Genomic DNA, 11,302 nt, shown 5'->3' on the forward strand with positions numbered 1-11,302 from the left:
CCAACCCCATTAGAAACTGCCGGTGAACACCGGTGATGATTCAGAATGGGGCTTTTTAAGGTTTTGTGTAAAACAAAACCTTATTAAAAAATCGATTCAATGTCTGTCTGTCTGTCTGTCACACCCATTTTTCTCCAAAACGGCTAAACCGATACGAATGAAATTTGGTGGACAGATGGGAGCTATGAAATCCTACGCATACAGCGAGTGGCATAAATTTAGGTGGAGTTTAAAACGGGGCTCCCCATACATGCAAAGGGGGGATCCAAAAATTTTTTCCACTGGATATAGTTGTGTTGGATATCAAATGAAAGGTACTTTCCGAAACTGACATTAGTTTTGGCTTACATTGCAAAGTGCGTGAGTAAGGAGTCAAAATGTACGCACTTGAAGTGAGACAGGACTCATTTTCGGAAACTACCCAACCTAAAAATCCGAAAAAAATCAGGGTGGTGCGCCTACATGAAATCTAGGCCTTAAAATATGTCCCATTCCGATATCTGCTCAAATAAACTTACTAATAGTATATTACTACTTTTTAGAAATTTACTAAAAAAAAACCCCTTAAATTCATCCTACGACTTCCAAATACCAGCATACAGGATATGTACCAGCATAGAGGATAATATTTCGTAAATACGTGCTAAATTTCGTGGAAATCTGACCATTAACGCCAAAGTTATAGCAGTTCAAACTTAGCAATTTCGCCGAGTTTACTGCTTCCAAAGCCATGCAAATCAGATGCTGACGTCATAATTACCCGGAATAATTGACATTCGCGTGAAATATTAAAGTCGCATTTATGAAGAATCTATTTATCTGCAGCCCTTTTTATGGTTTTGTGTAAAACACTTATGTGAAATCTAATCTTCGAGAGATGTCCCATTCCGATATTTGCTCAAATAAATTGACTAATAGTATATTATCAACTTTTAGAAATTCACCAAGAAACTCCCCTTAAGTTCATCCTAGGTGTACTAAATTGCACCGGCATAGAGGACAGTTTCGTGCATACACATGCCAAGTTCCATGAAAATCCAACTATTAGTGTCAAAGTTATAGAAGTTCAAACTTATCAATTTCGCGCTAATTAACAGCATCCTAAGTCATACAAATAAGATGCTGACGTCATAATTAACGAGAATAATTGAAATTCGAGTGAAATATTAAAATTCCATTCAAGAAGAATCTAATTCTCTCTAGCCCTTTTTAAGGGTTTGTTTGTAAAACAAAACCTTATTAAAATCGGTTCAATGTCTGTCTGTCTGTCCGTCTGTCTTTTGTTTTTCCGATGGAAGGTGGAAAGCTTCAAAAGCTACTGCAGGCTCCTGCCACACGGTTATGTGGGACTTTTACCCACTAAAATCACCTCCTTCTCCTTCCACTCTCAACGCGGGACTCCCATTTGGTATTACGTCGCGGGGCTGGATCAGAATTTATTCTGCGCTCATGTCAACTTTCGTGTTCCTCTCGCGTTCATTCTTTCGGATGACTTCCTCCTGCCTAAGCTTCTTTCCGATGGCTGTAATTACTTTTTAAACTTCGGTCCATATCCCCTTGGCTTTCACCATAAGCTCCATGATATTTTCGGGTGTAAAGTGCTCCCCGGTTGTAGCTTCTAATGTAGCCCTTTGGGTTTCGAATCTGGGGCAGTGAAAAAAGACGTGTTCTGCGTCCTCTGGAATGTTTGCACGTTGTGGGCAATATGGCGAATCATTACGCCCAAATCGATACAGATATGCTCGATAGCCTCCGTGTCCGCTCAAGAATTGAGTTAGGTCGAAACCTACTTCGCCGTGAGGTCGCTCGATCCATTTCCGGATATCCCATATGATTTTGTGAGTCCAACGGCCTTTTTCTGACTCGTCCCACTTCTCTTGCCATTCCGCGACAGTTTCAGCTCGTGCGAACTGTCGCCGACGGGCAGGAGATTCTCCGGTGAGATACGTTCGATCGTAAAGTCGTTGTATTTCTTTCCCCAGAATCCAGGACCATTTCTGCTATCACGCAAGCTGCTTCATTAGATATTGTTCTGTAAGCGCAACATGTTCGGAGTACACTTATGCGATACGCAGCTTCAATCTCTCTCTTATTTGCTATATTTTCCTGTGCATCTGCCCATACTGGGGCTGCATACATGGATCGAACTGACCACCCTTGAAATAAGGAGTCGACGGCTCGGCCTTGGGCCACCTATATTTGGTAGCATTCTCGTAACTAGTGCTCCGATGTTATATACCTTGGTTGCTGCACCCTCCGCATGCAATCTGAAATTCAACCTCTGGTCAATCATTACACCTAAGTACTTAAGTGCAGGCTTGGAATAAATTGTTTGCGTTCTAACTTTGACCTTAATGAAAGTGCACTTTCTCCGCTTGGTAATAAGTACTACTTCCGTCTTATGCTCTGCGAGCTGTAGACCAGCATTCTCTAACCAGGATTTAATCTCATAGACTGCTTCATCTGCATAGAGCTCGACTTCCTCGAGAAGGCGTGCAACAACCGTCACACCAATATCGTCCGCGAAACCAATGGAGGCCACACCAGTAGGAACGTCTAGGGTCAGTACCCCGTTATACATAATAATCCACAAGAGTGGCCCTAGGACAGACCCTTGTGTATGTCGCATGTCGCTTGGTAGGATTTCATTCTTTCATCTGATTCGCAGCACAGAATCCTATCGATTAGGAAGTCGGCAACGATACGCGCCAGGTACTTCGCCACGCCTAAGTTAATTAGGGACTCAAGTATCTTGCTCCATCTAGCGGAATTGAAGGTATTCTTCACATCAAGCGTAATCACTGCACAACATTTGCCCTCGTGAAGTGCGGTCTTAGCTGTGTTAGCTACTAGGACAAGTGCATCCGCTGTAAACCTTCCCTTTCGAAAAAAGAACTGATTTTCGGAGAGACCGCCATCCTTTTCGGCAATTCGAATTTATCTGTTATAGATTACTCGTTCGAATAGTTTGCCAGTATTATTTAGAAGGCATATCGGCCTGTAGGACGAAGCTTCACCCAAAGGTTTGTTTGGCTTGGGGACTAAAATTAATTTCTGCTTCTTCCATTGTGTAGGGAATGCTCCTTCTTTAAAGCATGTGGTGAACGCCTCGGCAAACATATTTGGAGTTATTTTGACTGCTGCCTTCAGAGCTTTATTGGGGATGCTATCCAAGCCAGGTGCTTTATTTCCAACAATTTTATCCGCAGCTTTGAGAACCTCCTTTTTGCTTACCATGGGAGCTTCGGCGGTGTCTATCTCGACAGTGGGAAGGTTAGCGGTACCCACATTCTGTGGGAAAATATCCGTTACTATTTTATCAAGCAGAGTAGGGGAAGAGATCGGTGGGGAGCGTTTGCCTTTAAGTTTCGATATTACGGTTATATAGGCGCCACCCCAGGGGTTCGTGTCAGCTTCATTACACAGTCGCTTAAAGTGTTCGCTTGTACTTTTCATGATGGCCACATGTGGTTTCTTCCGAGCGTTTTTATATTCTTCATGTAATTGCTCGTATCCAGATCGGTTTCTATTTCGCTGACTGCGCCTTCTGGCCGTGAGGCAGGCTTTGCGGCATTCTCCGATTTCAGAATTCCACCAAAAGTTCGGAACTCGCTTCTGTGATACAACATACCTTGGCATGGATGCGTCGCATGTTCGTCGCAACTTCTCGCCGATCTGCAAAGCTTTATTTTCTGCGCTTCCTTCAAGCGCTGTATTTTGCTGCAGAACCTCTCCGAAAATCTCCTCGTCAAACCTATTAGCTGCCCACCTTTCAACTCTCATCCGAGACCGTTTCATTCGTTTACCATGTCTGATTTAAAAAATGATGGCCTGGTGGTCGCTATGTGTATATTCGTCACTGACATACCACTGCAGATCCTTAGCTAAAACATCGCTAACAAAAGTGACATCTATCACGGACCCCATTTCTCTCTTACGGAAAGTGTTCACGCATCCAGTGTTAGCAACTACAAGATTCAGACGAGAAAGAGCTTCGAGTAATATTCCTCCTCTTGCGTTCGTTTCTCGACTGCCCCATTCTTCAGCCAATGCGTTGAAATCTCCAGCCACTATCTTAGGACTATGGTTGTGTGCGTCTGTTGCTAGCCTCTCCACCAAAGAATGGAACTCCTCTGACGTAAGGCTTGGAGCCGCATAACAGCTGTAAATAGATATTCCGCCTATTTTAGCTCTAGTGAAGCCATTTTCGAGGATCTTGGTGGTACCTTCTATGGCCCGATTTCCGCATGTCCATATCGCTGCCTTTCCGCTCTTATCCGCGACCCATACTCCACTGTCTAGCTTTTTGTACTGCTCGCAGATAATAGCAACGTCGATTTTGTTTTCCACTATCGTCTGGGAGAGCAGGTCCGTTTGGCAATGGTTCAGGTTTAGCTTTAGGAACCTCATTTGGGCATAGTGTTGATCGCCTTCCTATACACCGGACATGTGCTGCTGCCTGTGACATGGGCGCTGTCAATGTCGTTTATTTGCCTGCAGAACAGACAATTGGGTTTTCTTCGCAGGCTTTTGCAATGTGGCCTTTATTTCCGCATTTACGACACAGGTCGGACCTATCCTGAACGCTAGTACATTTTTTCGCCACGTGCCCAAATTCCCAACACCTGAAGCATCTTTTCAGAGTTATCTGCTCTCGTAGTCGGCAGACGACCCAGCCAATCCGTCTGTCCGTCTGTCTGTCTGTCTGTCTGTCTGTCTGTCTGTCACAGGCACTTTTCTCAGAAATGGCTACATCGATTGACACGAAATTTGGTAAGAAGGTGGGACCTGTGCACCCGCAGACATACAGTGTGTGATATCCTCCTACGTTCAGATGTAGGGGGGTCCCCATGCATGTAAAAGGGGGGTGTACAATTTTTTTTCACCAAATATAGGCATGTGGGGTATCAAATGAAAGGTCTCGATTAGTACTTTTCGATGCCGGTCCTAGTTTTGAGATTGGTTAGAAAGGCGGGGAGTGGTAGGGGTGCAAATTGATGATTTCTTTAACGGAGCCATTCTCAGAAACTACACAACCGACAAATCTGAAAAAATTCATGAAGCTGCCTCTATATGGTGCCCAGGCCTCAAAATACTCTCCACAACGATATCTGTTCAAATTAAGTTAATAATAGTATATTACCATATTTTTGGGAAAAGTGAGTAAAACCCTTCTTAAGTTTATCCCAGAGTTATAAAAGTACTATAGTATAGTGGTAGTAGTATAAAATATAATATGGAGCATATTATCCCCAAGTTTGATCAAAATCATACTATTACTAACAAAGTTACAGTAGCTCAAAGTTGACTTCCCCCTGTAAATTTACTGCAACTAAATATGAATATCAGATTCAAGTGGGTAGTCTGACATGCTAAATGCATGCACATAACGGACTACGTACAAATGGGATAGTTCTACACTCAAATATACTCACACAACAAGCAAACAAAACCTTTCATACCTGAAGCGCCCAGCTTCCGGTTTCCCGACTTGTTTTTATATCATCATGGAAAACTATAATATGAATTTTTAACCCATCCTCGGGGAAGGAACAGCTGGTTAAGGTATGCCGAAGGAGGATAAAGGTTTCCCTTCTGTATCACCGTTGAATAACTTTCGACGGACACTCCCCTTTAAAAGTGATGGCGCTTCAATATAGAGCTATATCGACGTTATAATGATAAGGTTCAGATTTCAACCCGACTTCCCCATGCATCCTCCAACCTCAGAAGATGGAATTTCAACCTCTATGAAAAACTGAATCTATGGTAACGCTCCATATATTTATTAGATGACTACTAACTGTAGCCCATGCTGTACTTCCTCCGACGTCAGACATACCAACATCTTCAGGTGGAGAAACCCACTTAACATAGCTATTTCAACAATTTTCAAGCGAACCTGTAGAGCTGCGAACGGAGATAGACGTAATTCAAAAACAGATTAATTTTGTGAATTCATTCCGATGGAAATACTAACGCTCTCGGCACAGATCTCATACACAGGTCAGATCCGAAAGTCTCCCCAGAGTATATGTTGGCACTCCAGGAGTTTCAATTCGGAAGCCACAAAATATAACACAGGAAACCGTGTAACCGTGGATTACGGGAAGTACCATGAGGAACGCGAACGACCTCCTTTCACCCTCTTCACGTTGCCTGTCCATGTTCGATCAAAATACGAATACACGATTTCTCATAGCCACCAGAGCCGATATATGCGTTTATCCGCGTTCGAAAATCGAAGGCCCACACAACAAGAGGCGACTCTCGATTTCAACGGCCAACGGGGCACCAAGTGCCACTCTGACTATAGTCACGCCAAACAAACAGCAGCAACAATCACGAATTGCGAATCACCAACAGGTAGAGGTAGCGAAATCCATATCTCAGCAATAGGTTCAACAAAACATGCCGAAAAATAAATCCGCAAATAGTGCCCCCAGCTAAAGTTCACTCAACCGTTCTACAATAGAAACGACCAGCAGGAGGACATTAAACTCGGCAATAAGCTTTGTCTTCATTGATGATGACCTGAAGAAACCAGTACGATTTCCTTGGGAGCTAGGAAAGTCATCTGCCATGTCCCGAAGAGTCGTCAGAAGAGCTGGCTGACTGTGGAACAGTGAAAGCGGATCGATAAACGGACGGGATTGGAGGTTTTATTGTCTGCTCCAAGTGAAAGCGAGCGTAATGTGCTGGAGCGCCGACTTCGTGCGTGGCTCAACCTAGTGTGTGCCACAACAAAAGGAAATTTGTTATTGCTGGTCAAGGAAGTGCAAGCTGCCGCAGTACGCAATGAATTCAGAAGTGTACACCGCATTACTTATCCTCCTCGGTGATGAGCAGTTGAAGAGGTGAAAGAACGCTTTAATAATAATAATAATAATCGTTGGCACAACAATCCATATTGGATCAGGGCCTTGAAGTGTGTTAGAGCACTTCATTCAAGACCGTAACGGTACACTACAGAACACTGTAGGAGGCAATGTGGTCAGCATTACGCTCGCCCGAGATTATTACCCTGATTTGACTCAGGTACTCATTCACAGCTGAGTCGACTGGTATCCGACGTCAAATCACGTTATAAATACCACTGTCGCCAGCGAGATTTGAACCGCGACCTTCCGTACGACAGCTTTGTGCTCTAACCACTCAGCTATCCGGACACTTTAACTCGGTCCTTAATCGTGTCACATCTAATAAAATTTCAGTTCTTGCAGGCAAAATGACTAGTGAGCGTAACAGGTGATTACGCACTGCTCGGCCAAACAACAAAAGTCATTTCGACCATCAATGTCCCTCCGTAAAGTTTTTCATCGCTGTACTTGCAGTTACTACAGATCTTCTACTTCCACTCGTACGGAACCTGTGACCTTTTCCAGGGAGTGGCAGAAGGGGATGATCGTTAAGATTCCAAAGAAGAGCAGCCATCTTAAGTGCGACAATTGGAGGGGGCTCTGCGTGTTCGCTGCTGTCACAAATGTAAAACCTAAAAGAATCCTGGGATGCATCAAAGAGCATCTGGGACGCTTGATCGCTAAGAAGCAAGCTGACTTCCGGTTTGCATGCTCCTGCTTTGACTACAGATCGTAGAATTTCAGATCTTTGTTTCACTTGTTCTTCATCGATTTCGCGAAAGCTTTCGACAATTCCTGCCGTGTGGGTTGGGCTTAAGGATATACTAAAAGTCTTCCCTATCTGTCTGAAGAGGCGACTACAAAGGATAAAAATTTGTGGGCTAGCAATTGCCAATTTTGAAATTTTGCTGCTACCAAAACGTCACCAACGCCTCAGATAACTGACCTCACGGCAACGAGCTTTGGCTATTGAAAATTGACTAGGACTGGTTTGTGGAATGTGTGCACGCTCCTGGAGGGTTGTCAGAATAGTCGATTTCTCCAACTTGGGCAGAAATTTCAGCGATGTAAACTCGACATTCTGGGCCTAAGTGAAGTAAAATGGTGGAACCCTGGAGAGTACTCCTCTCCTTCTTGCTCCACTAATGGCAATGCACCTTTGTACTTTGGAAAGCCAGGTGGTACCGGAGGGGAATCCGGTGTCAGGTGGGTTCCGACTTCTACCGCAAGATACTCTCTTCACCTGGGAGCCGGTTTGATCCAGGAATGATTCGGAGAACCTGTTCTGTTGTGCCACGCCTTTCTCGGAAACTAAGCGACTGAATCTCTGATATCAGCAGTTTTTAAAATATTTTTGATAAGGTAGCAGGCAGGTTTATTGGGCGGTATGATCCTACTTGTACCGGTTTAGGGATTGTAATTATAACAGAAGTTGTCCACATGCTCGGACAGTGACCAATACTTAACATCGCGTTGAAGATTTCAATCAGATGCTTGATACCATCGAGAGGAAGTCCTTTGACCATTTTGCCTGGTGGTGCCCATACGCTTTTGTAGGATCGAGTTCTCTGATGATGCGAGCTGCATTTTTAACTGTGAAGCGGAAGTCGATATCACGCTTCGCATTCAGCAGTGTTCCATTGGCTAAGTAAGAACTTTATATAGTTGGTAGTCGATATTTCAAGTTTGTGAATTGTTTTTTTAGAGCTTCCAGTTTGATTCCTCTGAAACGCTGTCTAAACACTGTATATTATGACATGGCTGGATGGCAACATGGTTCAGCTGAAATCGTTTCCTGACGAATATTTTTCGTAATTCCGAGATCGATGAAATCGGGTGTTTTGCGGCGGTTGGCCGGCCAATAAGTTGGGTGCCCAGATGGGATGAAATCGTATTCCATAGCTTCTTACCTTTTAGGTTGACTAGTCTGGAGCCCCAGTGAGTATGTTTTGCGTTGTAGTCTGGAAAAAAGTCCCGAAATCGTTATGCGCTAATTTTGAATTTTGTGGGGCAGTAGATTGATAATTGATCTGTTACTCGAATAGATGTCGCTTGCAGGTATTTGGTACAATAGTTTTCAAGGACATAATGATTGAGACGCGATTTTATAAGGATATCAGTACCACCAAGAGAAATGGAATGGAATGGAACGGAGCTTATTCAAGACTGCGCCAATGATGTAACCAATCTTTTCAGGTTTTGCTGCTGTATATTATCGTAATTTTCCTCTAGAACATTTGACTCTAAAGTGTTTGCGTATGTAGCTCTTGATTGAGGCTGATTTCGGGTATTTTAAAACTGGGTTCAACAATGTTCGAGATGGGAAGATTGTAGTTTGGAAAGTTAGTTGGGGGTAAATTGCTTTTTTGTTTCATTACAGCTTATACTAGGCATCCTCGATAGTTGGCAGTATGCGGTCCATCATAGGTGCTACATTTTTTTACACTTGCATCATTGTTTCTTGGCAACTTTGACACTGGGGTGGACCTATTCCTTTCCTTGGTTCTTCGATGCTTATTTCTTGATGGAAAAGATATATCGGATAGGTTTCATGGGCTTTGAACTTCCGATTTGATGGTTACAATTCAACTCGGGAGAGAGGATGTAAGATTTTGTTTCGTGTTAGAACATTGTAAATATTCATTTTTGACTGCAAATCGATTACAGGATAGTGGTTCCTTTATTTCATCTGAATCCACACCAGGCTCAATATCTTTTATGACGGCGTCTTTGCTAAACTTCAGTTGGTAAGTGCAATCATCATCATCAACGGCGCAACGACCGGTACCCGGTGTAGGCCTACCTTAATAAGAAACTGCAGATATCCTGGTTTTGCGCCGAGGTCGGCCAATTCGATATCTCTAAAAGCTGTCCGGCATCCTGACGTACCCCATCGCTCCATCTCAGGCAGGGTCTGCCTCGCCTTCTTTTTCTACTATAGATATTGCCTTTCTAGACTTTCCGGGTGGGATCATCCTCATCCATACAGATTATGTGACCCGCCCACCGTAACCTATTGACCGGATTTTATTCACTACCGGACGGTCATTGTATCGCTCATAGATTTCGTCGTTATGTAAGCTACGGAATCGTCCATCCTTATGTAGCCGACCAAAAATTCTTCGGAGGATTCTTCTCTCAAACGCCGTTTCGAGCGGAACAGTTTTTGTAAACTGAAATAGGCTCTGTTGGCTGCCAACAACCGTGTGCGGACTTCATCATCGTAGCTGTTATCGGTTGTGATTTTCGACCCTAGATAGGAGAAATTTTCAACGGTCTCAAAGTTGTATTCTCCCATCCTTATTCTTCCTATTTGACCAGTGGGGTTTAATGTTGTTGGTTGGTTCGTCTTCGGTGCTGACGTTACCACCATATATTTTGTCTTGCCTTGATTGATGTGCAGCCCAAGATCTAGCGCCAATCGCCGCCTGCTCGATCTGGATGAAGGCAGTTTGTACGTCTCGGGTCGTTCTCCCCATGATGTCGATATCGTCAGCATAGGCCAGTAGTTGGTTGGACTTAAAGAGGATCGTACCTCTTGCATTTACATCAGCATCACGGATCACTTTCTCGAGGGCCAGGTTAAAGAGGACGCAAAATAGGGCATCCCCTTGTCGTAGACCGTTGTTGATGTCGAATGGTCTTGAGAGTGATCCGGCTGTTTTTATCTGGCCTCGAACACTGGTCAGGTTCAGCCTAGTCAGTCTTATTAGTTTCGTCGAGATACCGAATTCTCTCATGGTCGTGTAGAATTTTACCCTGGCTATGCTATCATAAGCGACTTTAAAGTCGATGAAGAGATGGTGCAACTGATGTCCATATTCCAACAGTTTTCCATCGCTTGCCGCACAGAGAAAATCTGATCTGTTGCTGCTTTGCCTGGAGTGAAGCCTCTTTGGTATTGGCCAATGATGTTTTGGGCGTATGGGGCTATCCGGCCTAGCAAGATAGCGGAGAATATCTTATAGATGGTACTCAGCAACGTGATACCTCTATAATTGCTGCACTCTGTGATATTTTCCTTTTTATGTATGAGACAGATAATGCCTCTTTGCCAGTCGTCAGGCATTGATTCACTATCCCACACCTTGAGCATGAGTTGTTGAATTACTTGGTGTAATTTGTCGCCTTTATATTTAACCAATTCGGTTGTAATTACATCGGCTCGTGGCGACTTATGATTTTTTAGCCAATGAATTGCACGGACTGTTTCTTCTATACTTGTTGGTGGCAGTATTTTTCCGCGTCTTCAGTTGGCGGGACCTCCAACCCGCCGATGTTCTGGTTGTTGAGTAGTTCATCAAAGTACTCAACTCATCGCTCCAATATGCCCATTCTGTCGGAAATCCGATATCTCTGTTGCTCCCTATACTTTTCGAGTTCACGTCTGTGAAGTCGCTTCTCCGCTCGACGGAGTTCGTGATAAGTCTCCATGCGTGCCC

Source organism: Hermetia illucens, chromosome 6, assembly GCF_905115235.1.
Source record: "Hermetia illucens chromosome 6, iHerIll2.2.curated.20191125, whole genome shotgun sequence".
Taxonomy (NCBI): domain Eukaryota; kingdom Metazoa; phylum Arthropoda; class Insecta; order Diptera; family Stratiomyidae; genus Hermetia; species Hermetia illucens.